Here is a 14186-nt window from a genome sequence, read left to right as displayed (position 1 = left end):
CGTTCTTTATAAGTTTATTAAGATATATTTTAGAATGTTTAGAAATGGGAGGTCTGCGAATGCCATAGTACCCGAAAACCCCCAGAAGGACGTGTGTTTAGTGTATTGAATTGAAACTACTTTTGAGGTTGTTGTTAGCCCTCAGTAATTACGTTTTCGAAACTGCACAATCTAGTACGCAAAACTCACACTTCTATGGTGTTGTCCTTTATTTTCCCATACCTCGGTATCCATAAGGCTTACCGAGTTGCGGTTTTCTGTACTAAACAGATATCAGTTCTTTACATTTTAGAGACATATATTTCCACATATCTAAAAATGCAGACATATTAGGTACCCCATGGTACCTCGAACGCCAGTGGGTACCCACTTACTTTTGCATAGTAATACATTTCGAGTTGTTCAGCATCAACAAACACTTTTTTTTTAAATTCATCATTTTTCTACCAGAAACCCAAAAGTCCATACCTGACCGAACAGATTTTGTCCATTTAATCTAAAAAATGTTAAATATTTTAAAATGTAACATTTTAAATATTTTTGGATTTTTGTTTCAGGTATTTCATGCATCAAAACAAAACCAGGATTCTGCATGAAAGACAGCGAAAAGAAGCAGTGTAATTTGTGGCTAAAAGCACGTCCTTTCTGAAGACAGACCCGATTGTATTTACATTCTTTTGTACAAATATGTAACCTTAATAAATATACTGCTCCGCAAATTATTTCTTTCTTCCATAAATTAGAATAAATGTATGTCTGTTTAAAGAAAATGTTTGTTAGCGTTAAGTCTATTCAACTCTTTTTCTCTGTAAATAAGAACATTATACCTTGCAACTTTTCTTTTTTTCATTTTGCAATTCCGATTTTATAAAGTAAATCTGCACGAAGCACTATTATTTCAGTCATACATTAATAACTAATGTATTGTTCTGTGAATAAGGCAATGGTATAGTGAATATGTTTTAACATAAAATCTGTAACTCAGCTTTTCAGTAGTCAACTTTATTGAAAATCCGAAGAAAGAAAGAAAAAATGTTGGACTTAATGAATTTCAAAATTATTTTTGTTCGAATTCCTGACTAATCCAAATTATCCAGAGAAATCATTTATGTTGCTCTCTACAGATGTATCCTTTCTCCAAATCGTATGAAAAGGAGACTTTATACATCGCTATATTTTGTATGTACTATGTTTCGTATTTATTTAATCACTTTGTACCTTTCTCTAGTGTTGAGAAGGCCGCAAGTGTCAATCGAATAATTTAGTGTTTCACTCATGTAACCTTGTGACTAATGTACGTCCTGTCGGTATATATATGTTACTGGGTTCGATTAGCGACAAACAATTTTTAGTGTTAAACAAATACAAAAATCTACACGCAATGAGATACGATGATCTTTGCCTCATAGACAATACCAAGCAACTAACGGTACTGAGTGTGGTTGAGTTTACTAGTGGTATTATCTGGCTAAAATCAATGTTCCGAGAGCTATACTTCTTTTTGTGCTCTGAATGCAAACTTTGATATAACCGTTTTAAATTATTGTACATCTATCTATCTATATAGCTATATCTATATCTATCTATCTATCTATCTATCTATATATGTATATAATTGTAAACTAGAAACTTCCGAGTAATTCTGAGAATCATCGCTCTTTCTTTAAATAATGTATGAGACTATTACACTGCTCGTTACTTAAAATGTTGAACTAAGAAGGATACATCCAGGAAAGTCCAAATTTGCAGAATGTATAGAGCAGGGAAGGATAAATATGTTTGGTCGATGGCTGCACAGCTTCTCATACCTGTGAACTCCGCCAGCTACAGTTGATGAGCTGTGGCATTGGATCGTAAGATGCATGGCTTACCATACCAGAAGAGAACATCCTCTCGATGTCTCGCTGTGTTACAGTCGTTCTGGTTGTCAATGTTGGGTCAGTTCTGCTCTGCTATCACCACGTTGTCACACAGCGAATACAGCGGTAAGTTTAACCCTTAACGTACCAAGCCTAAGTCGTCAAAGTTGTTTACCAAGCTGGAGTCTTCTGGGGACCCCAAGTATTATTTTAATTTCTTAACATAGTATTGCAGAGGGTTACTCCAACTATTATTTTTTGGATGTCTAGAAGCATACTTAAGTTAAATGAACATTGTTGACGTCAAATATTATGTATATTTGAACACTATTCAGTTCTTCATACAATTTCATACTTTTGTTTTCGTAAATCTGAAACACAGGTTTAACAATGGAGTTTTTACATTTTGAAGTGTGTTTTTATTTTTTGTATTTTTTAAAGAAACACATCTTTGATCTAATCATGTAATTGATATCTCAAAGGGTTGCAGGATACATATAAAAATCGAGAATAAATTGATTCTTATAATTGCGGCAGTATCACCAAATATCACTCTCTGGGGTCCCTAGAGTACCCCGCTTGGTATGTTAAGGGTTAAGCATATTCGACACTTACTATTAGATATCGGCTTGGGAACTTTGGCGTAGCTACCCTGTCTCCTTGAAGTTGCATTTTTAACGGGGAGTACTGTTTAGGAATCATCTTGTGAGGGAAAACGTTTTCAGCTGACACCATGTTTTTAATTATAGCGTCATTTAAAAAATAACTTATCTGTTAATTAAAATGTGCAGAGAAGTTATTTCTGGAAAATCCTATTCACGCCTCTGATGGTAACAACTTCTGCATTTTGGAAGAGGATATTATTAAGGAAAAGAATGAGGTAAAGTCGTCTTTATATAGTACACACGGAAAAGAAAGTATTTGAAAGTTGACAAATCTTCTTTTGCCAATAGCTCGGCAACAAATTAATTAATTTGGATCTTTTTGTTGTTATTCTTCGAATAGTTATAACTTGACAACCTGCCAAAGTCGGTACTCTGATAGGTTAATTTATTGTTGAGTTTTTAGGAAAACAAATTTTGTCAACTGAAGAATATTTTCTTTCGTGACTGTACAAGCAATGGATGATAATGGCTTAATAAATGACTGTACGTAAGTCTTTTTTGAGTTTGAACATAGGATTGTACATGGCTGTGCATTTTGCATTATTATTGAAGTGCTGCAACTAAGTTATTGCAAAAGGTATGATAAATTCTTACAGTAATATTGTCACATATTGATTTAATCTGTATGAAAACTAAAATAGTTTAACATATGGTTACCCTCCTTTGTGCCAATAATTTTAAAATTAACTCTTGTGCCACTTTTCAACACTTGGCTTTGCAGTAGCTTTCCAAAGAATTAGCAGGAAGTCCAAACTTACACCCTGCAGATAAATACATTTCTCTGGACAGTTTCACTGCTCCAAACTAAGATTTGAAAAGTGTAGTATTTTTAATTTTATTATTATTGGCACAAAGGAGATCAACCATATTTTAAGCTATTTTTGTTTCCATACAGAGAAAAACAATATGTGGCAACATTACAGTAAGAATGTATCATGCATTTCTCAGTATGTTGCAGCACTTCAATAATGGTGCACTATACGTACAATCTAGATCCTGAATATGTCCAATTCATATATTACAACAAGGAAATACGTATGCGATACAGGTAAAATCCGTATATTTCATATGGACAATCTACAAGCTACATACATCCAATCCATACATTACATATGGCCAGCCTGTACGCGACATACGTGTAATCTATATGCCGCATGCAGACAGTCTGTAAGCTGCATATGTGCACTCTGTATGGTGCATACGGATATTCTGTATGCTGTATCGGGACAAGCTGTGTGCGACATAAGGAAAATCTGTATAATACATAGGTACAATACGTACACTGTATCTAGTCGTACGTACGGGGCACAAGTACAATATAGATGCTGTCTCGGGGTTGAACGCAAGAAACACACGTACAGAACGTATATTGCATACTTCTTGAAATTACGCTCCGTCCTGATAGTCAGTGAGTGTCGTCATTATTAACCCACATGCTACATACGATCCTGACGTCACAAAGCTAGATATTACCTCCGTATATACTTGTTACTGTAGATGACGTCACACGAATGACGTCATTGCACTTATGTAGACAGTACGTATAATACATACTTTTTCAGTTATACGTTTGCTGCAGGATGTTATATACGGTTGTACGTTAAGTCCAGAAACTACAGGAATTACGAATGTAACCTACGTTTTTAAGTATGCCACCTACATTTTTTTTTCTCAGTGTATATATGAGGCTTACAACGATCATTAACTTTAGGTGCGAAAGCAAAGAACATGTTACGACATTGTATGGATTTAACATAAAAATAATTTATGACTTTTAGTGATTTGTAATGAATAATTTTCAATTCTTGGTATTTATCTACAAATAAAATTAAAGTGAATTATTTCATTGGGAAATAAAAACTTTACGACATCTGAAAATATATTAGTCGATTCGGTAACATATATAATTAGGAGGAGAAAATTAATTTCAACTTGATTATTTTATATATAATTGTATAGCAAAGCAATTACTTTTTCTTTCTTGGTAACTGAACTCATGTTAGTTTTCCTTTATCTCTTCTCTCAGCGTTAGGGTTATAAATGAAATATTTTATAAAAAAAACTACAGTAATAGCAAAACCTTTTCTTAACACTTAGGTGTATTAACTCTGATGAACGTATTAGTATTAATTAAACAAGACTATCATGTTCTATAAGTTTTGTAAACATACGTATAACAATTTTCAACTAATATGATGTGATTAATTGCATATCGTATACATATACAATTATGATATATGTGATGAAAATATTGACCAATGAGACCATTTGATATCTTATGAATTCAGATATCCATTTATATAAAATAAATAATATATTACTTCAATTTTTTAGCTTAGGTGCAGAGCCGGGAACTTTCCAGGAGAAGGAAAAGTTATGCCTTCTCAACATTCACATTATGAGTAGGTGTTACTTTTGGTTCCTGTTCCCGAGAAAACTCTTAAGAACTCACATACATGAATATAAGATAAGATCCAAATAATTTTTCCCCCAACCTTTAAACTACGGTATATTTCGTTTTCGAAATAAGCTGTTCCATGTCTTAACTACGGATATTTCGATTACGAAATAATACTACAATAACTTTTGTAACACTTTTTATTGCATGTGTCTTCAATAAATAGAAGTAAAAACATGAACTTCTTTATAAACCCTTACGAAAACGCTTTAAATGTAGTTTAACCCTTTCACTGTGGAAGGCGACGGAAAAAAAATTCCCTAACCTGCGAATGTCGATTATAGTCGACGTGTTAAAATTTGTCTGTATCTTGGGTTTGTCGATTGTAGTCGCCAAAGGTTTTCTGTGTGATTTCTATTGTTTATCGAAAACAATAGAACACAAACAAAAATGAACGGTACAACTTTGGCGACTACTCTCGACAAAGCCAAGATACGGACAAACTAATTTTAACACGTCGACTATAGTCAACATTCGCATGTTAAGGAAATTTGGTCCTGTCGACAAAAGTCGACTTCCTCTGTGAAAGGGTTAAAGGTTAAAAAAATACCTCCGCAATTTAAGGATTAAAACATTAACCCCCGTAGTTTAAGGGTTAACTCATACACACCTTCTCATTCTCCTCATAGAGTAATTCGGGGGGAAGTGAACATAGTAATCATTAAAGTGAAAAAATCTTACACAGAAATGGTAGCACGGTTGATTGCTTCTGCATCCTGAAAATAAAGTATGATTTATATCGTGTCTCAAGTAACGTGCACAGAAAGAAATGAATCATATAAGGTTATTATTCACTTCACCCTACACGTGGGGATGAAGTGAATATACATATGGGGTGAAGTGGTGAGAAGAAGTGTCTTCGACATAATGTAAATAGCAAGATATAGACTGCTACATAATGAGTATACAGCTAGCGAAGAATACCTACATGATGTAAAGGTACAAAAGCTATTGCTGTAGAAATGCTTAAAAAGCAAATAGACATACTAACACGAGGTCGTATACAAATTACCGTCTCGGAAGCATTGAGGCATCTGACCTTACAAGAAAGAGCACAATATTTGAGTTCCCAATAGGTCTTGAACACAGGTTTCTCCTATACGAGACTGTGGTTTGGAGCAGTGTTTCTTTAAAAAAAAAATCTTTCCCTGGCCAGTGTTCGGTATAAGTGAATATTCGGAGGGGCACTTACACACAATATGGAATGATGAACATTACTATTCACATCACCCCAAAATATGTTAGCCACTTTACCCCGCTTTGTCGTCTTGTTTCAAAACATGTTCGCAATATATTGAGGCACACCTATATACATGAGTATCTAATATTTTTGACCGAGCGAAGTATAAAATGGCCTCTGAGCTGTATCTCGTGATTGTTAAATAAATAAATAAAAATAAATAAATAATAATCACCTAATGCTACTATGGAAGTACTGGGTACAACAGGATTTCTTCAAGAAAGAATTGCTCTAGTTTCTTACTGCTCCAACAAAAAGGCTACAAATCTATTCATCTTCCCTGCTGTCCGTGCTCGCTGCATTCAACAGTTCACTTCTTTCCTCTGTACACTACCTTCTACGTCAGCCCCAGACTTAATACTGCACACGCACCGGCATTGCAAGGTCAGCGTCGTTCATGTTATGTTACCACATATCATCAACCTTAACTCCATTCACTTCCCCCCGAATTACTCTATATAACTTATTTTCGGTAACATTGTCACATCAGCATTCCGAGATGTAGTCACGATATACTATATTATGACATTTGATACTTTAAATGTTTTCTGTGGATTGAAAAAATATAGTCTAGCATATTAGCATTTTAAATATGGATTGTACATAATAAGATTGAGATAATTTTCTCTACAGTAACCACTATTAAACAAAAAGTGTTAATTTCTTGCTTTGTATGTTGTTAATACACGTACAAAACAGAACATTTTATTATTTTTCTTATACTATTTGACAGAAAAGAATATGGACACATTCTAAAGTATTATATCACTCCTTAAACACCAAGAAGACTTCTTATTTATTTATTTATACATTTTTCTGGGGATTAACAACAGCTATAAAGTTAAACTCATCACGTATGAGGGATGGCGGCCTCGGTAAGCATAGTATCCAGGAAGGAAGGAACCGGCTTCGGACCTGTATATTAGGTAGCATCCCGACATTTTCGTGGTATGGATGAGGAAAACCCAGAAAAACCTTATTCAGGATGACTGTTTATTTGGAATATTATGTAACATCCCGGCATATGCCTGGGATGGATGACGAAAACCCAGAACAAACCTATTTTTCTTGATAGAGATTATGCATGAGGAATCGAGCCAGGGTTGGTCGTCCCAATCGCGAAAGCGTTAACGACTACGGTGCACGAAGTCACGGGCTTCTTATTAAAGTCGCGTACTTCAGATTCTTGAAAACATGGAAATGAAATAGCAAACAATTTTAAGAAATCCAGCTTTGGATGCTACCTACTGAGTAGCCTCGTTGTGATTTATTAATGACAAATATTATTGATGTAAACCAAAACGCTCCATGTTTAATGATGTAATGCCAAAAATAAGGAAAGTTAATCTATGTTCATTACCCTAATGCAATTATAATACATCTGTTAGGACTGCTATCATATAATAGTGGAGAACTACTCATTACTATATACATTAAGGTTAATGAAATTCTATTGGTAAATTATTCTCCTTAAGGATATTATATCAAAAAACTAACATATTTGTTAGTTTTAATTCCTGATACCTTCAATGACTTCTTTTGGTAGTCCTCACAAATTGATTTTCGGTGCTAAACGGTATTCTTTCTCTAAGGTGGTAGCAGTCTCTATGATAACTGAATGTTGAATTCTCCAACGAAAAAGCTTATAGATATTTTCGATTACCAAAGAGAAATATAAAAGAAATGAATAAATAAAACTTGAAACGTGTACATAACAAGCAGGAATATTAAATTATTAACAGGTGTTACAAATGAATTTAGGTCTACTCTGGCAGGTAAATATAGGCTACGGTGCGGTGCTATTATCTAATGATTTGTATTTTCAGTACGGTTAAGTCACGTAACAAACAATACAAATGGTTGGAGTTTTGTTTTTTATGAGAATTGGGCATAGAAAACACTAGAATTAAGCAATTATATTATGAATAATATAAGGTAATCGAATTATTGAGAGCAGAAGGTTATTACTTACTCCATTTTCCTATTTGTACTGATAGAGAAGGCGATTATTATCTAATAACGAGATTATTATAAAAATTAGCTAATATATAATAGAAAAAAGAGAGGTAAATCAAGTTACCGCCTGTGCATTGCACGAAGACTGTCCAGAAACCAACATACCTTTCAAAATTGTAAAAAAAAAAAAAAAAAAAAAAAAAAAAAAAAAAAAAAAAAAAACCTAACAAAATGAACGAAACAAATTATATTACATACAATTGAGAAGTACACTCTAAAACTATTTTTCCACATAATCGCCATGCAAATTAAGTCATTTATCATACCGTGGCACAAATATTTCAATACCGTCGCGGATGATATCAGCCGTTTACGATTTCAACCACTGGCTTACACCGGCATGCAGTCAGTATCAAAGTGTCGTGTAGCGAGGCATGTCTTCATCGCTGGGAAGAGGTGGTAGTCACTCGGCGCAAGTCTGGGCTATATGGTGGGTGATCGAACACCTCTCGTCCAAAACCATGGAAAAAATAACAACTGCGCTCTATGTGTTCCCCTGCGCTTGTTTAGAATCGCGTACCTTAAAATTCACAGTTATTAGCCAACATAAAACTAATCACAGAACGCACCTCACAAGCGGCGGGAATTTCTATTGCAGCGCACATTATAACACGCCAGAGAAATCACAGAAAGAGAGTCAGAGTCGTACTGAGTATGATGACATTCTGACAGTAATATGGCCCACTGTCGTGATAGGCCTAAACGTCTGGTACTTTCTCGATAACTTTCGTATAAATGCCTGAAAACGAGTGTAAATGACCATGCAGTGTCGTTAGAAAATTTTGACTTACTTGGCTTTTTGCCTGTTTTATGTTAATCTGTACCTCAATTTTGTTTCAATGTTATGATATCTGAGTTCTGTTGCTATTTCCTTGTGTCATATGGGGGCTCGGTGGCTCAGTGGTAGAGTGTTCACCTCCAGTGCTTGGGGTCCCTGGTTCAATTCCAGCTCGCACCGTGTGGACAAACATCGTGCTCGTGGGTTTTTCCGGGGTTCTCCCGTTTCCTCCCACTTTCTTCATTCCACCATTTCACTCATTTCTCATTATCACCGTCTCCTTTAGCCTAACCGGCATAATCGTGGGACGTTAAACTTACAGATTTCATTTTCATTTTTCCTTGTGTCGTGATATACTTGGTACACTCCTCTCTTCAGCTTTCCTGTTGTTTCTTATTATTTTCTCTGTTGTGTTACATTTTATATGAATCAATTAGTGTTATGTCGTATTATGTATAGATAGAAGGAACTTTGTAAATTGTAACTATAATAACTGTAAATTATGTAAACTGCAAATATACTAGGTGTGGTCAAAAGGTATGGTGAATCATTTTCTTACGAGCAAAGTAACAAGCTTACATCAAATATAAATGAGTTTCCTTTAAAGAGATCCCTTTGGCTTGCGATACACTTATTTCATCGTGGATTTCACGATTAGAAGCACTTCTCGAAGTTTTCTTTCTTCAATATTTAACTGGGTCTTCGTCCCTTTCTCAATGTTGAGAATGGTGTCAAAACGTATTCCTTTTAGCTGGTTTTGACTTTTAACAAAAGTCAAAAGTTGCATTTTACTATATCCGGAGAGTACAGCGGATGTGGATATACAGAATTTTATTTTTCGTCTAAAACCTCGCGGTCATCAGTCAAAAGTCTGGAAACGAATTTCACATCCACTCTTCTCATTTGAAACTCGGCAGTTAAAATGCTTTGAAGGACCCGTATGAGATATTTGCTTCTTTTCAGAGCTCTCGAGGCTTCCTATAGGCCAGGAGCCAATCAGAAGCAAGATGTCTCAGCTCTTGTGTGTATTTAAGACTGCCCGTTTCTCATGTATCTCATAATGTCTGATGAAGCCAAAATGTTAGTTGGCGAAACTGTAAGACGTATGTAGTTTTTTATGTGAATGTATTGTTTTGCTGAGCAAATAGTTTGTTTTTGTTTAAGTATATACAAAGCAAAGCTTCTACTTATGGAAATTATTATTTTTTATAAGTTTTCATATGTTTTTGGCACCGAAGGACGTTCTGATCGTTGTTCGTCTTCAACCGACTCATTGCTATTTTTGAAACACTCAGAGGACTACTTTGTAGAAATTGTTGAATGTCAGTGCTTCGTTATCATACACTGATTTTAACATTTCTTTATCTTCTTTGGTAATTTGTTGCAGCATGAACAAAACTTCTTGTTGACTAATTACTCAAAATCCGCGATGTGTAACAGACATTCTTTGCACGTCCTCACTCTTTTGTCTCTGGAAGCCAATTGACACGTCACAACTCGTCCAAACTCGACACTGACTATCCCAAATGTTCAGGTTCTTGGGCTTATAGCTGAAATGGATAAAACTTCAATAGGTGGTGCTATACAATTACATTCACCGCACTTTTTGATCAGACTTCGTATTTCACAGAATCATAATGCATTTGTTTTTTATATTTATTTTAAATACAAATAGTAGCTGATGTAACTGATTACATAATTGAAAAACGCATCGTCACAAGCACTTGGGTTCAACATCGATATTTTCATATACGAAGAAACTGGTTCATTCCTCTTTCGAAACTCCGAGAAGCGAAGAAGATATATTGGACTTAGCAAAATGGTGAACCTTTTCATTTTGCCACTTCGATTCGAGAATATTTCAGTGGATGTTTCCAGAACATTGGATTTCCACGGATGTCTGCATTGTCCGCTCCACTTGACTTGTCACTACGAAACCCGAAATTAATGACTTGTGTCAATTCGCTCTGGAGATTCATCAAGAATATTGTTGCAGCATAAAGATATATAGCGATTGATGAATTGAAAGAAGCAATGAGACTTGTTTTCACGTGAGCCACTTAAGCAAAGCTCAGAAGAATGTCCCACAAAACCTAGCGATGTATTATTTTGTGTTCAGAGCATAATGGAGACTATATTGGTGTGTCAGACATTTAGACATTAAAACAATATGTGCCCGTTACACATAAAATTCATGTCAATAGTATAACTAAATATAATATATCGTTAAGTTTACATATTTTGAATATGTAGTACTTGAAGCAGGGTGACGAGACTCTGTGGCTCCGGGTAGAAATCACTGCATATATAAATCTCTGCATAATCACATCAATTATTCTGTAAATTAGATAATATGATAATGCAGGCTAGTGTGAAAACTTTATGAGAAAACTTTATGTGAAAACTTTATATAAAATCAATTAAATCGAATACCAAACACAAACTACAAAAAATTAAAAGATGTTGTGTATAAAATAGAGAAGAACTTTAATTATTCAACATAATTCATAACATTTAATCAGAGATCTAAGAAATTTAAGATTGCGGTTTGAAATTCATGAAATGATCTTTAACATAAGTGAGTACTAAGCCTCCATCGCAGTAATGATATAATGTGAACAATAAGCCTCCCTCTCAGTAATAATATACTGTAAGTGAGTAATAAGTCTTCATCTCAGTAATGATATAATGTAAGTGAGTAATAAGCCTCCATGTCATAAAATTCTTAGCCAAGTTTCTTCAAAATTATAAGCAATGCAGTACACAATGACTTCCAAAATGTGCATAAAATTTAAAATGTGTGTCTCCTATTAAAGTATATATATTCCGTGATCTTTATTTTGATTCTATACTGTATGCTTGTACGTACGTGTCACCATTGGATGTACGCTTTGGATGTCGGCAGATTATGGCTACTTTAGGTTTATGGTTGACATCATAAATGGCATCCACAATATTTAACCTTTTTAAATTATGATGGCACAACACCTGTGCAATGGCGGCGACCTTCGGAATTTGCTTTATAAGTCTCTAGTAAGGCTTTTTAGACCGGCTTTTTGGCATTCATTCAAATATGGAAGCATAATAGAACATATTTTATGGGCATTTTGCAGCCTCGCGTTCTCTGTCTGGGGGCTGTGTGGTGGATGATGGATTTAAAAAAAGGGTATATTTGAGAAGTTTTTTCAAACAATCCCTGACAAATTACTGTTTACCCTAGAATCATGGATTGTACCTCGTTGGTTTTGTTATAAGACAGGCTTTCGAAATGTACCACTCAAATTTCCCTATCGTGTACCAGAAGCGGGAAAATCTCATCTAAAATGAAAAAAGGGGACTTTTTAAGATAGATAGTAAAGTATCTACAGTATTATCACTATTTATTCTAAAGTCGTGACACGTACCTCGTTTTCTTTGGCATGAACCAGTCTTTCAAAAGGAACCACTCGTATGTCTCTAGCATGTACTATAGTGGAGGGGCACAAAATCGGGGAAAAATGGATTTTTTGACAAAAATTTCCTTTTTTCGCAAATTTTCTCCACTATGGTATATGGTAGAGATTTGCAAGTGATACCGTTTGAAAGACTGGTTTTGGCCAAACAAAACGGTCTATCAATCATGCCTGTACGATAACTAAGGATGAGTCGGGAAATTTTTATATAAAAATGGGTTATCCATTGCTCACATAGGGGAAAGCTGTTACTATTTGCACATGGGGCAATATTTTTTCCTCTCTTATTTTTCAAGATATAACATTGAAACTTCGTACAGTTATTACACATAGTATGTGGTATGTTTGGATTTTTGAGGCTCTGTGGATTGACACAGGGGACGGCCAGAGGGGTCCAATATCAGGAAAAAGGGATTTTTTGACAAAAATTCCCTTTTTCGCGAATTTTCTCCACTATGGTACATGCTAGAGACATGCGAGTGGCACCGTTTGAAAGACTGGTTCATGGCAAAGAAAGCGAGGTACAATTCATATTCCCACAATGAACAGTCTTGATGATGATGATGATGATAGTATAGAAATTCACTAAAAATGTATTATCAAGGGAAAATATGTAAATCGGCTGTAGCATGAAAACTATTCATCCCAGAATCACTCTTTGTATCTCATTCTCTTCACCATAAAGCAAAGCGGTTTGTAGTAGCATTCGCATGATAGTATCCTATACCAAAGGGGAGATATATGCGCGATAAAAAATGGATTTTTGTAAAAAAATCCCTTTCTCCCAATTTGAGCGGAAATTTCCCGGATTTGGCACATTTTAGGAAAATTTTATGGACGCAGTTGGAAACACTGCTTTACTAGAAACAAAACGGAATATGAACCATGATCGTACACTAAATAGTCTTGACACAATAGATGATTGAGTGAAAGTCTACAAAATACCTCAAAAAAGCCATAATTTAAAAGGGTTAATATACCGTATTTTATGATGGATATATAATATATAAATATGTATATATTAATTGAAGTAAGATGTTATGAAAATGCTGAAACGAACAGTGAAGTTTAAGTTTAAGCACACCTCATTTTGCAAAATTTACATGTAAAATTGAACACCGTGCTTGGAAATAATTGCACAGGCGACTGAATTAAATACTAGGTAACACAGCTGTATTTTATTTTTACATGTGCATGGTTAATATTGCAAAATGATTACAAGTAGTATACGAAGGATAAAGTAAGAAAATGCATATCAAAACTGTTGTATCAGATATTATTTCTGCACAATATACAAAAGCTGTACTTTTATTTTAAAGTGAGCTTTACTAGTATCAAAACATTACAAGTGATATAGGAGCTTGTATCACTGCGAAAAGCCAATGGAGTTTCACTACTATCGCTGACACGCCTGCTCTATGAAGATACATCTCCGTAATACCATGCAAACTCACAAATTTTGCCTTTTCTGTCTCAAGCATTCGTGTTATTTAGTGACCCTCTAGCATTGGTTGTTTTGTGCTTTTTGCATTGTGGATTTTATAGTATGTTCGGATGCTGTACTTGTAAGCATATGGTGAAAGAATTGTAGTCTTCCAATAGTTATTTCTGGTGGATTTCTTGAACTTTGGTACTAAATGAGTTATTGTGATGACAGCCAGCACAACTCATTTGGAGAATAATAAGAAGGAAGTTAGTGAAATAATTATATTTTTTTT

The sequence above is a fragment of the Thermobia domestica genome, chromosome 10 (genome assembly GCF_964235325.1).
Source record: "Thermobia domestica chromosome 10, izTheDome1.hap1.1, whole genome shotgun sequence".
Taxonomy (NCBI): Eukaryota; Metazoa; Arthropoda; class Insecta; order Zygentoma; family Lepismatidae; genus Thermobia; species Thermobia domestica.
The sequence above is the reverse complement of the archived record's forward strand: the minus strand, read 5'-3'. Positions refer to the sequence as shown.